The 14323-nt window shown below is 36.9% G+C and overlaps 1 protein-coding gene and 1 long non-coding RNA gene across 3 annotated transcripts in view; one reads left to right on the top strand and one right to left on the bottom strand.

Annotated features, from left to right (window-relative positions):
• lzts3b (leucine zipper, putative tumor suppressor family member 3b) overlaps window positions 1-4991 on the bottom strand; it is a 31711-nt gene extending 26720 nt beyond the window's left edge. The window contains exon 1 of the mRNA XM_087264109.1: window positions 4791-4991. The gene's annotated coding sequence lies outside the window, so the exon portion shown is untranslated. The remainder of the gene's footprint in view (window positions 1-4790) is intronic.
• LOC147835478 (uncharacterized) overlaps window positions 1-14323 on the top strand; it is a 33771-nt gene that overhangs the window by 7725 nt on the left and 11723 nt on the right. For both annotated transcript variants that reach the window (XR_015497494.1, XR_015497495.1), the window contains exon 3: window positions 10630-10785. This is a non-coding gene — a long non-coding RNA (uncharacterized LOC147835478). The remainder of the gene's footprint in view (window positions 1-10629; window positions 10786-14323) is intronic.

Genomic DNA, 14323 nt, shown 5'->3' with positions numbered 1-14323 from the left:
AGAAAGCCGCGTGTGTTATTCCGGTCACTAAATGCGGTGAAACTACACGAGGTTAAAGTTTGGTTGTGGTGCTAACGTGTTTACACTCGGTGCAATAGTTAACTTAGTTCGATACGAACAAACTGAATAAACAAAGAGCACTGGTCGCTCACTTACCAAATCTGTAGAGACAGGACAATCACCAGCAACTAGAGCCGCGTCTTCATTAAGAGGAGACTAAAGCGAATCCAGATCTCAGCGTTTGCAGATGAGAACAGCTCTCAGGTAAACAATAATCCTCCTTAGACACGTAAGTTATTGTTGTCGAGCGTGGCGTACACTGTTAATCCACACGTGAGTCCAGCTGAGCTCTCACAGAGAGAAAATGAAAACAAAACTTCACTGCAGCAAACTATAAAAGCAACACTTCACGCTTGTTTTGCCAACACAACGTGGCGTCTCTGTCGTCTGAACACTGTGACAGTAATGAATATTAATGAAGTTGCACAATAGAGCGCGCTGATTGGTTTGAACCGAGCTTTACTCATGCATTAATGCATCACACTCTAAGACGTAATAAGAATCACTCTGGCACAGACGTCCAGTCTGCACGCTGGAATACACGCTATTATCTCATGACCGTGACGCAGCTTCAAAAATTTGTTTCAAACCGGAAGTACGAATGTGCTTGAAATAACGCAAAACCAACCAATTTACACTTTTTAGTGAAATATAGGTGTCCTAATAGTGTTTTAGCAGTGTGGGACACATATACCACTGTCAACAGCTCAACACATGTGTTTTGGTGTTTCATGACCCTTTAAGGCGAGTCCTCCCCGCCTACCTTTTCTACGTGCCTGTCTGCGTGCCTTAATCTCTGCGTCAGACAACAGACAGACTTAAAGGAAGCAGGTCTCACGCAGCGTTTGTGAGAAATACTACAGTAAGAACTTTACCAATGAGTATTTGTTGTGCAGTTGCATTGATGAGTCACACACAATATCGTTACAAAGTTCACGCACACACACACACAGATACACACGCGCACACACACACACAGACAGACAGAGTGCGCTTAGCTTTGCACTGTTTTTGCATGCATGTGACAGGATGCGTGCAACATGTGATGTACAGCTTAATCTCCACTGCTGTATGGATATCTGTTATATTTATATACAAAATAAACCTGATTTATTGTCCACAAACCGGGATTGAAGCGTCTTCCTTTATAATTATTCTGACACTATTTGACTAATTGTCCCAGCTAACTCTATCAAACCTCTTCAGCTGGTTCAGAAAGCAGCAGCACGAGTGGTCTTTAATGAACCTAAAAGAGCACGTGTCACTCCGCTGCTCATCTGTTTGCACTGGCTGCCAGTTGCGGCTCGCATCAAATTCAAAGCTCTGATGTTTGCTTACCAAGCGACTTCTGGCTTTGCTCCTTCTTATCTGCTCTCACTTCTGCAGATGTATGTGCCCTCCAGAAACTTGCGTTCTGTGAATGAACGTCGCCTCGTGGTTCCATCCCAAAGAGGGAAGAAATCACTTTCCCGAACTCACGCATTCAATCTGCCCAGTTGGTGGAATGAACTCCCTAACTGCATCAGAACAGCAGAGTCACTCGCTGTCTTCAAGAAACCACTAACAACTCAACTATTTAGTCTCTACTTTCCTTCCTAATCTGCAGTTGCCTCTCTGGCTCCACCACTAACTACTACAAAATAAATAAAAAAATAAAAAATAACTTTACAGACCTGAAACTTGCCTACAGCACTTCTTCATTGTTGCTCTTATAGTTGTGTAATTTGCTTCCTTGTCCTCATTTGTAAGTCGCTTTGGATAAAAGCGTCTGCTAAATGACTAAGTGTAAATGTAAATGTAAGTAAAGCTGAAGTGAATGGCTGTACTTCATTACACACATGCACTGTTTTTAAAACATTTTAAACATGTGAAACTCACTCTTGATCCCATTTGATGATGATTGGTGATCCTAGCGAACTGAACTGAGCCTTTAATCCAGGTTGCTTTGCGCACGTCCTGTCTTGTTGACATGATTATACACGCGACTACCCGTACATGTTAATGCAACAGCTGTCAATCAATATTGGTGGGCGGGGGGACCGCACTCCTGCGTCAAGTTGCCGTCTGTCTGAAAACCGCTCCAATTGGCCCACCGTTTATATGTTGTTAAATTGAAAAAAAAGCACTGTGTGTGTTTATATCAGCCCAATATGATGCTCTATACACTATATATACACATGTCTATCCAAACAGCTTGAAAAGTAGATTTTTCACCATAGGTACCCTTTAAAATAGTACAAATAAAATTGAGCTGTTATTAAAGTTTACAAACTGTACAATTTCCTGAATCTTTCAAAAGGCATTACACAGTCAAAGCACATGTGCATTAAACATTTGAATACAGACTCAACATTGCGATGTATCGATGCTGAAACCATATACTGTGCAGCTCCAGTATAAGCACAATAAATCACTCCTGTGCATTGAATTATCCGTAAATAAAGCACAGCGGAGGTGTAACAGCCACTTCACCTCATCACAACCTCCGGTGAGATTTTTTCCACCATAATAATTCAGCAAACTGTGTTCAATTATTCCTTACATCAACGAGTTGCAGCACCAGGACTGGCCAACAGGGGCTTCACACACTGCTCCGGTGTTTGCCATTACCTCATCTGTTCTCTCACACACACATTTGCATTGGCAGCTTGTCTTGTTATGGGGCACGAGGTGAGTAAGTGTGGCTTTGTGTGCAGAAGCTGAAGATGCCTGTGTGAGATCTGAGCAAACTTTAAGAAACCTCCCTGAACACCTTCAGCAGAAGTTCTGATGCAGGTCTGAAGCTCAGCGCTGAGAAGCAAGCAGATTAGCGGGATGCAGAGAGTGTGTGTGTGTGTGTTTGTGTGCTTATATGTTTATCTGTGTGTATGCATGCATGTGTGTTTGTTTATGCATGCGTGTATGTGTATGCATGTGTTTGTGTGTGTGCATGCATGCACATGTGTTTGTGTTTATGCATGCGTGTATATGAATGCATGCATGCAGGTGTGTGGATGTGCATCCATGCTGGTTTGTGTCTATGTGTGTTCATGCATGCATGTGTGTTTTTGTGTATGCGTGTGTATTCATGTGTGTCTATGCATGTGTGTGTGCATCAATGTCTGTGTGTTTATGCATGCGTGTGTGTGTTTATGCATGCGTGTGTGTGTTTTTATGCATGCATGTGTGTGTTTGTGTATGCGTGTGTATTTATGTGAGTCTATGCATGTGTGTGTGCATCCATGTCTCTGTGTTTAGGCATGCGTGTGTGTTTATGTATGTGTGTGCATCCATGTCTCTGTGTTTATGCATGTGTGTGTGTTTATGCATGCATGTGTGTGTTTGTGTATGTGTGTGTATTCATGTGTGTCTATGCATGTGTGTGTGCATCCATGTCTGTGTGTTTATGCATGCGTGTGTGTGTTAATGCATGCTTGTGTGTTTATGTATGTGTGTGCATCCATGTCTCTGTGTTTATGCATGCGTGTGTGTGTGTGTTTATGGATATATGTGTGTTCATGTATGCATGTGTATGTATGTGTGTCTATGCATGTGTGTGTGTGTGCACGTGTGTTTATGCATGCATGTATGTTTGTGTTTATGCATACGTGTGTATGTGTATGCATGCACGTGTATGTTTGTGGTTGTGTGTGTATGTGTGTGTTTGTGTGTGCTTGTGTGTGTGTGTTTATACCTGTGTGTGTCTGTGTGTTTATGTATGCGTGTATGTGAATACATGCATGCATATGTGTGGGTGTGTATCCATGCAGGTGAGTTTATGCATGTGTGTTTGTGTATGCGTGTGTATGTATGTGTCTATGCATGTGTTTGCGCATGCATGTGTGTGTGTGTGCGTGTTTATGCATGCATGCATGTATGTGTGTGTGTTTATGCATGTATGTGTGTGTGTGTGTTTATGCATGCATGCATGCATGTGTGTGTATGCATGCACGTGCGTGTGTGTATGTGTGTCTATGCCTGTATGTGTGTATGCATGTGTGTGTGTTTATGCATGCGTGTGTGTGTGTATGCATGTGTGTGTATTTATGCATGCATGTGTGTGTTTATGCATGCGTGTGTGTGTTTATGCATGCGTGTGTGTGTTTAAGCATGTGTGTGTGTGTGTTTATACCTGTGTGTGTCTGTGTGTTTATGTATGCGTGTATGTGTATGCATGCATGCATGCCTGTGTGTGTGTGTGTATGTGTGTGTGTCTATGCGTGTGTGTTTATGCATGCGTGTATGTGTTTGTGCATGCGTGTGTTTATGTATACATGTGTATGTATGTGTCTATGCATGTGTGTGTGTGTGTATGTGTGCATGCACCTCGTGTGTGTGTGTGTGTCTTTGCCTGCGTGTGTATTTATGTGCGCGCGCGTGTGTGTGGTTATGCCTGCGCGTGTGCGTGTTTTTGCCCGCGTGTGTGTTTATGCATGCGTGTATATGTATACATGCGTGTGTGTGTGTTTGTGTGTGTGTGTGTGTGTGTCTACACAAAAGATTGCATGGCCTTTCATGTACTCTGTTGTTATCTAACAGCTGAATGGAGATCTGCAGCGCGCGCGTCTCTTTGAGCATCAAAACACTGCATCTTAATACACTCCGGCTCTCTCTCTCTTACACACACACACAGACACACACACACACGCTCCATTTTCTGTTCAACAAGCTCCAGCTTCTGATAGCACACAAACAAAGCCGCGATCCCCCCGCTCTCGGCGCGTTATATAAGGAGAGAATGGAGGTCTTACACTGGTTTACTTCCAGTCGAGTGAGTCGCAGTGGTCGTGGAGCGTCATTTTATCCTTCATTCTCCGCTTCTCATCTCGACATCGCAGGAAAAGCACATGACTGATGCGGCGACGCGTCCTCAGCTTCAGCACCGCGCGCGCGCGCGTCACACCGGCGCGTTCACCGCGACGCGTCCATCCGACTGGCAGGCTCCGGACAGCAGCAGGTCTCTGGTGATGATGATGCTGATGATGATGATGAAGATGATGATGATAGTCAGTAGATGCGTGTCTCAGCTGAGCCACACACCCACCTCCGCCCCGCCCCTCTGCCGCACGCCAGCAACGCCCCCCAACACGCCGACGACACTGCGCGTGCGCGTAGTATATGTCATGAAGTCAGTCAGGCCGCGGCTGTACTACGCACATGCGCACTCTGACACCCATCACCCAGAAAGGGCCTATATAGCACATTTCAGACAACAATAGTGGCTAACTCAAAGTGCTTTACATAAACGAGAAGATTCCACAATAAAACAATTTCAATGAAACCAGGCCAGGGACTAAGCTGAAGGAAACTGAGAACTGAAATAGATTAAACACAAGAAAATCTTAATGGTTTCAAAATATATATATTTAAGGAATAAAAACAACAATAAAATCGGATTTAAAATGTGTTAAAGCAGGTTTAAAAATTATTACGTGATTATTAAATATTATTATACTGCTTTTGTGTTATTGCCCTTGAATGTTCATCATTATACAAATTGCAAAATTAGGATATTGGGACAATACGGTGGCTCAGTGGTTAACACTGTATGCCTCACAGCAAGAAGGTCAGTGGTTCGAGCCTCAACTGGGCAGTTGGTGTTTCTGTGTGGAGTTTGCATGTTCTCCCCATGTTGGTGTGGGTTTCCTCCGGGTGCTCCGACACATCCAAACACATGCGGTACAGGTCAGTGTGTGAATGCAAGAGTGGGTGGGTGTTTCCCAGTGCTGGGTTGAAGAGCATCTGCTGTGTAATAACATATGCTGGAGTAGTTGGCGGTTCATTCCACTGTCGCGACCCCTGATAAATAAAGGGACTAAGCCGAAAAGAAAATGAATGAATAAATGAAAAACAAAAAGTAGCAAAAAACTACTAAGAATTAAATGAATATACAATTTTAGTAATTTTGTTTATTGTTTGTCATTATGTGTTTAAAAATGTCTGTATTTTTGGGTTTTATATATATATATATATATATCTCAAGTAACAAAAATGATTTTAGTTTTATGGTTTTGGTCAAATTTATTAATTCAGCAGTGCCTATAAATCCTGAAAGTTGTTCTGAGAATGTTTTTTAATGTTAGTGTGTTTGTGTGTGCAGGTGTGTTCTATCTGATGGCCACTAGAGGTCCTCAAATGCTTTCATAATAATATTGACAACACCAGCAATGCAGCGACACTCATTTATTTCTCATATAAAATAGCACCAGTCTATATTTTACATTTCATTTCGAGTTAAAATTGATTTCATTTTACAACATTTTTTTATTTTTAAACATACTTGTTTAATATTTCCATGTGCATCAAATAAACAACACTCAAACGTGGCATTTTTATAACAACATAAACAAAGATTTAAAAAATTTAGGTTTACTAAATATTTTAATTTTACATATTTGCTCATTATTTTTATAACATGTTTTATTTTCTTTTTTAAATGTTTTATTTATCTTTTAATTCATATTTTCTGCCTTTCTAAATAATTTGTGGTTTAAAAAAAGTACAAAAAATGTAAAAACAAAAAACAACAACAACAATAATAATAATATAATGACAATACATAAATGAATAAGATCACACTTGAAAATGAACTCAAAACACTTAAGACAAATATACATAATATAAAATCATGTCCATCAATTCAACAAGAGTCAAATTTAACATTGCTGTAAATACGTGCTTTGCAATTTTTTACATTTAAAGGTCACTGAATGTCTCAAAATTACACATTTATTAATATATTTTTGGAATGAATTTGAGTTTTTATGAGTTTTTCATGTCATTTTTATTTCTAAATAATAAATATAGAAAAAACATAAAATCTGCATAAAAATACAACAATAATAATACATAAATCAACTAAAAATTACGCTTAAGTAGGAAAAAACTAAATAATTTCTACCTCTTTAAATCATATTTGGCATTGATATAAAAACAATATTGCAATTTTTTACAATTAAAAGTTAAACTACAATATTAAAATTTTTCATGTGTTATTTTTATAGAATGTTTTAGTATTATTCTTTTATTATTTTTTAAATGAGTATTTACTTTTTTATTTATTTTTCTGCTTTAACAATCTTTAAAATATCGTCCATCAGTTCCACAAATTGAACATTAAACACATCTTTTGCATGTTTGTTAATTTAAAGTGAAGTGTTTTAAATTTATTTAATTGGTTTGTTTTATTTATTAATATATTTTTGTAATTTATTTGAGTTTTTAATGAGTATTTCATTTGTCTTATTTTCTTTCTAAAAAATAAATATAAAAAACATAAAAACTGCATAAAAAATCTAACAATAATTATACATAAATCAACTAAAAGAAATACACTTAAAATAATATCCACCACTTAAACAAAAGTCATATTTGGTATTTATATAAAAACATAATTGCCATTTTTACATTTAAAGTTAAACTACAAACTATAACACTACAATGTTTTTATAGAATGTTTAAGTATTATTATTTTATTATTTTTTAAATGAGTATTTACTTTTTAATTTATTTTTCTGCTTTAACAGTTTTAAAATATCGTCCATCAGTTCCACAAATTAAACATTAAACACATCTTTTGCATGTTTGTTAATTTAAAGTGAACTGTTTTAAATTAATTTAATTGATTTGTTTCATTTATTTATATATTTTAGAAATTTATTTGAGTTTTTAATGCGTATTTCATTGTCATCTTAGTTCTTTTTAGTTTCATTCATTTTTCCTACTAAATAATTAATATAAAAATCAACCATACAAAAAACAGATGAAAATACGATGATAATAATAATACATAAATTGAAGAAAGAAAAACTAAAATAAAATATTCTTTAACAAAAGTCATATTTGACATTTTTATAAAAACAAAAATGGCATTTTTACATTTTAATTTTACTAAACTAAACTAAATTTTTATTATTTTTCTAGCATGTTTTATTATTGTTATTTTACATTTTTTCAATCTAGGATTTACTTTTCTATTTGTGTTTCTCCTTTAACAATCTAGCACCAAACATTTATTCTATTATAAGATCAGCACCTAAAACGAGTATAAAAATAAAATGTGCATCATTGTTATATACAGTTAAAGTCAAAATTATTCATCCTCCTGTCAAAAATTTGGTAATCTTTTTAAAATATTTCCTAAATGATGTTTAACAGAGCAAAGATATTTGCACAGTAATTCCTATAATATTTATTTATTCAGGAGAAAGTTCTATGTCTTTTAGTTTGGCTAGTTTTTAATAAAAAAAAAATATTTATATGCATAATTATTAGCCCCCTTCAGCAATATTAGCTTTGGATTGTCTCCAGAACAAACCACTGTTATACAATGACTTGCCTAATTACCCTAACTTTACCCTGATTACCCTAGTGAAGCCTTTAAATGTCACTTTAAGCTAAATACTAGTGTCTTGAAGAATATCCAGACTAATATTATGTGCTCTCATCATGACAAAGAGAAAAGAAATCAGTTATTAGAGATGAGTTATTAAACTATTATGATTAGAAATGTCAGAATTATTCACCCTCTTGTTAAATTTTGTATTTAATATTTAAGCAAGTCATTGTATAACAGTGGTTTGTTCTGTAGACAATCCAACACTGATATTGCTGAAGGGGGCTAATAATTTTGACCTTAAAATGACTTTTAAACAATTAAGAACTGCTTTTATTCTAGCCGAAATAAAACACATAAGACTTTCACCAGAAGAAATATTAGAGGAAATACAACTCCTGAATCTGTTCAACATCATTTGGGAAACATTTTGAAGAAGAAATTCACAGAATAACTGATAATTGTGTCTTGAGCTGTATGTCTGCACAGGCCGGAGCGGCAGGTTCTAGAGCTCATAGTAGTCCAGATGAGCACCTGACGGATATTGGTCGTCCCCTGGTGGTTCGGCGGTATGGGTTGCGTATAGGGAGGAACGGCTCTGTGATATTTATTGCCACCCTTCAGAGAAAAGACTGAAAATACGGGAGAAAGACGGGAAAAACCTTTACGGGATAATAGCAGGATAGAACTGTAAAATACGGGAGAATCCCGGGACAAACGGGAGGGTTGACAGGTATGCTTTACAGAGAGCAAAACTGCTCATGTTTATTTATTTATTGAACGTTTTTTTTTATTATTATTCTCAAGCGTTTTGGAGAATTTTTAAACCAAAAGTTTAACATTAAAATCTTAATTTTACAACACTTATAAAATAAAACACAAATGGGTAAATATAGCTTGAAATAAAATATAAAATATATAATTATGATTTTTAGATACTGCTAATATAACAAATGTTTTTTGTAATCATAATAAACAAAAAAAGGTAATGATTCGCACTCAAATGCTTCGTACTGTTTTTATTTTTTTATTTTTCTTACATTTTACATTTTAATCATAATAATTATAATAAACACCCTAAACCTTATAGTCAGTATCGGTGTCCGTGAACACACACACAAACACACACACACATATATTCATTCACTCATTTTCTTGTCGGCTTAGTCCCTTTATTAATCCAGGGTCGCCACAGCGGAATGAACCGCCAACTTATCCAGCTAGTTTTTACGCAGCGGATGCCCTTCCAGCCGCAACCCATCTCTGGGAAACATCCACACACACATTCACACACACACTCATACTCTACGGACAATTTAGCCTACACAATTTACCTGTACCGCATGTGTTTGGACTGTGGGGGAAACCAGAGCACCCGGAGGAAACCCACGCGAAGGCAGGGAGAACATGCAAACTCCACACAGAAACTGAGCAGAGGTTCGAACCAGCGACCTTCTTGCTGTGAGGCGACAGCGCTACCTACTGCGCCACTGCCTCGCCCACACACACACACACACACACATATATATAAAAAGTGAAAGTCAGAATTATTAGCTCCCACTGAATTATTAGCCCTCCTGTATAATTTTTTCCTCAATTTCTGTTTAATGGAGAGCAGATTTCTTCAGCACATTTCGAATCATAATAGTTTTATTAACTCATCTCTAATAACTGATTTATTTTCTCTTTGTCATGATGACAGTAAATAATATTTTACTAGATATTCTTCAAGACACTTCTATACAGCTTAAAGTGACATTTAAAGGCTTCACTAGGGTAATTAGGGTAACTAGGCAGGTTATTGTATAATGATGGTTTGTTCTGTAGACTATAGAAAAAAAAATATCGCTAAAAGAGGCTAATAATATTGACCTTAAAATGGTTCATAAATAATTAAAAACTGCTTTTATTGTGACCAAATAAAACAAATCAGACTTTCTCCAGAAGAAAAAAATATTATCAGACATACTGTTAACATTTCCTTGCTTTGTGAAACATCATTTGGGATGTTTGGGGTTTACAGGTGTACATTATTAAAGTGTTTATTGCATTTGTTTATATAAAACATTTTTATGATTTACATATTTTTGTTCGTTTCACATTTATTCATCTTAGATTGTGTTTAGATCCTCTTAGACCCTGCTCGTTCTTTTCACTTTTCATTTCATGTGTTTTTTTAAATCATTTACAGACACCTTTACTAGTTAATAAAGGGTCTAAAATGCACAAGTGTTTGTGTTTATGGAAATGTTTAGTTTTTCAGCTCATCTCTCCAGCGCTCGGCTCTCATCTCCATTCACAAATTTGCCAATGACATCATCACACAGCTGTTGCCATGGAAACCTTCAGCTCCATCAGAGAGAGCGCAGTCATATGACGAGGATTCGCTTGTCATGTGACAGAATTGGCCTGTAAGTCGATCCTTTTATTATTGTTATTTATTTAATTAATTAATTCATCTTTTCAACTTAGTCCATTTATTAATCTGGGGTCGCCACAGCTAAATGAACTGCCCACTTATCCAGTATATGTTTTACACAGCGGATGCCCTTCCATCTGCAACCCATCTCTGGGAAAAACCCACTCATTCACACTCAAACACTACGGACTAGGCTTGGGCGGCATCCAAATTTTGATAACGTCAAACCTCCTCCTCAAAGTTGGACATTTATGGGACTGTGTCACATGTTTCTGTGCTTTGTTTTTGTTCTCGGTGATCTTTAATACAGACGGGGTAGCTACGCAAAATATTTTCTAAAATGTCAAGCAGGAATTTGTCTATAGCTTTAATTATGAAGACAATTAAATATTAAAAATAAGAAAAATAAAAAGATAAAATTTTGCTAAATTATAAAAAAATTTATATTTGTTTTTATTTCACTTGATGCATTCGTCATTTAATATTTGAATGCTGAAATAACGAGATATATCCAGCTGCAGAACCGCAGAACCACACACGTTCTAGGCACACACAATCTAGGACACACGATTTAGGCTAACCATATATGGTAACTAACTAACTAACTCTTTAGCATTATCGCCACCTATTGAATTTCACAAGTATGGTTTCCCATTTCAGTCATTATTGTTATTATTTCGTAACGATCGTTTTAACATCTCTCCAGTTTCTGAACTCAAATTATGTAAATAAAAATAATTGGTTAAAGACATTTATCACTTTATTCATGTGTCCACATAAACAAAGAAAACATAAAAGACTGTCTAATTGTAGGATTAAGTGCAATAAACTAATTATAAGAGCCATAAGTTCATTGTTTTATTTATGTTAAATTGATAATAATGTAAAAAGCAACTTGAAAATATTTTACTAAAAGTAATTTAATTTTTAATATAAAGTATATGCTGATGTCACTTCCGGTAAGGAAGAAGTAGTGTCATGAAGATGGAAGCAAGACAGTTTTTTGACCGTGTATTATAGTTCAGTAAAGTTGTTATTAAACATGTTCAAAATGACATCACTGGACTGTCTTATGTTACCCGCGTTCAAATCCTGCTAATTCAGAGAAACAAGACAAGAAGAGACGGATCGATGGCACATACAATTTAGTCAAAAAACTTGCTCTATGGATATGAAAATGAAGGAGCGCACGTGGCACGTTATGACGGACGGAGATTCATCTCTAAACTATCGTCTTTGAGTGATCTGAAATGACTCGCGATCGTGGATTATAAATAGTGGATGATATTTCTCCGGTGGATTTAAAGCTGTTTTACAGGAAGGAACGTGACTGACACGTATGAAACGTTGCATAACAGTAAGGTAACGGACTCTGATTCGGCTATATGATGACTCAATGCATATTTGAAGAAGCTGAAATGCATACGGTTGATGCAGAAAAGTATTGCGTGTACTTTTAATCGTCTGCAAACAGTTTGTGCATTGATTGAATGGAGATGGCTGAAGGAAGCGAAAGTGAAACTGCAGCTTTCGAACACAAGAGGGCGCCTAAACCTACTGAAAAGGCTTTAGAGGAGAAATTGCACAGAATTATTGGATTGAGAAGAGCTAAATTATCTGCTCTTACCAGTAATATAAAAACCCTAGAAAGGTTGATGAATGATGATGAAAATCTGCAGAATGTGCACGATTTAATGCAACTTGACTTTGCACAATTGTTAGCAGAGTTTAATGATTTAAATGTTCAAGTTCAAGATCTTTTGTCTGAAGACGAAAGGATTGCAGACCAACAAAACTGGTTTCAGCCTAAAATGGACTCTGTGAATATTTTTAGGAATAAAACAGAAAACTGGATAGCTGCTGTAGCTGAGAAAAATGAGAAAAATGACAATGTGGAAATGGAGGATGATATTATGCCTCATGACAGTGCCTCACAGGTATCTTTGAACAAAAATGAGCTTAAGCAGCGGTGTGATTCAGTTACAAGTGGATCTGTTTGCTCCTCTGTATCATCTGCATATGCACAAGAAGAATCAAAACGTGCAGCTTTGCTAGCAAGGGCAGCATCATTAAAGAAAAAACAACAACTTGTAATTGAAGAGATGCAGATAAAGGCAAAAATGGAGGAACTTGAAATAGAAACAGCGCTTGCAGAAAGTGATGCCAAATTAAAGGTTCTGAAAGAATATGAGCATTCAGAGGATGGAAAAAGTAGTGTGCGGTCAAAGAAAAGAAAAGGATTCCACCATAAACAGCTTGAACTGAAAACAGAGCAGAAAGAAAGCTCACCTTCTCATTCTACTGTGGCGAAGGATAAAGCAAAGTCTGTCTCAAGTCCAAAGATACATTCAGCAACAGAACTGAACATACAAGTACCTGGACACAGTGACTATCCACAAGCAGACAACAGCATTATTCAAGTTATGCAGAAACAAAATGACTTGACTGAGTTGTTGGTGAGACAACAAAGACAAATTCAGCTTCCTAGTAAAGACATACAAGTGTTTAGAGGGGATCCGTTAACCTATAGATCCTTTATCAGGTCTTTTGAGCATACCATTGAAAATAAAACAGACAATGAAAAAGACAAGTTGTATTATCTTGAACAATACACTGCAGGAGAGCCTCAAGAGATTGTCAGAAGCTGTGAATATATGCCGTTAAGCAGAGGTTTTAAAGAAGCAAAGCGACTGCTCGAAAGGCATTATGGAGACGAGCTTATTATAGCAAGAGCTTTTATTGATAAAGTTCAAAAGTGGCCTCAAATCAAGTCTGATGATAGCAAAGCCTTGAGTGCTTATGCTTTATTCCTAATTGGATGTCGCAATACATTGGAAGATGGGGAGTCCATGGAGGAGATGGACAGTCCCACCAATATGAGAGATGTAATTTCAAAATTACCATACAAAATGAAAGAAAGGTGGCGATCAGAAGCATATGACATCAAGGAAAGACAAGGAGTAAGAGCTAGATTTACTCATTTGGTGGATTTTATTGATCGTCAAGCAAAAGTGGTCACAGATCCTTTCTTTGGAGACATACTGGACACTCGCAATGCTGTAACTGCAAAGGTGAATCAGAAGGAGAAATTTCCTGCTACTAGGGGAATAAAAAAGAGCAGCTTTGCAACCAACATATGCATGGAGGAAAGACGGCCTCAAGATACATCAAGTAAACTTGCCAGTCCAGCTAAGATGGTAAGCGCTTTTGAAAAGCCATGTATGTTTTGCTCAAAAAGTCACACTCTTGAGTCATGCACTGAAATCAAAGAGCAGCCACATAGTATACGTGTGGACTTTTTGAAGTCAAAAGGCTTATGTTTTGGATGCTTAACTCGAGGTCATTTGAGTAAGATGTGCAGAAAGAGAATTGAATGTAAAGAATGCTCTCAAAGGCATCCAGACATTTTACATATGATGGAGGATCGCAAAGTGACAAAGCAGGTTGAGACACCAGACAAAGAGATCTCATGTGCCCAGATCTCCCTAAGTCACCAATCATGCAACTACACAGAGTCTGGGGGAGATAAC

Source organism: Danio rerio, chromosome 8, assembly GCF_052040795.2.
Source record: "Danio rerio strain M-AB ecotype USA chromosome 8, GRCz13ab, whole genome shotgun sequence".
NCBI lineage: Eukaryota > Metazoa > Chordata > Actinopteri > Cypriniformes > Danionidae > Danio > Danio rerio.
This window is presented reverse-complemented; position numbering and strand designations above follow the sequence as displayed.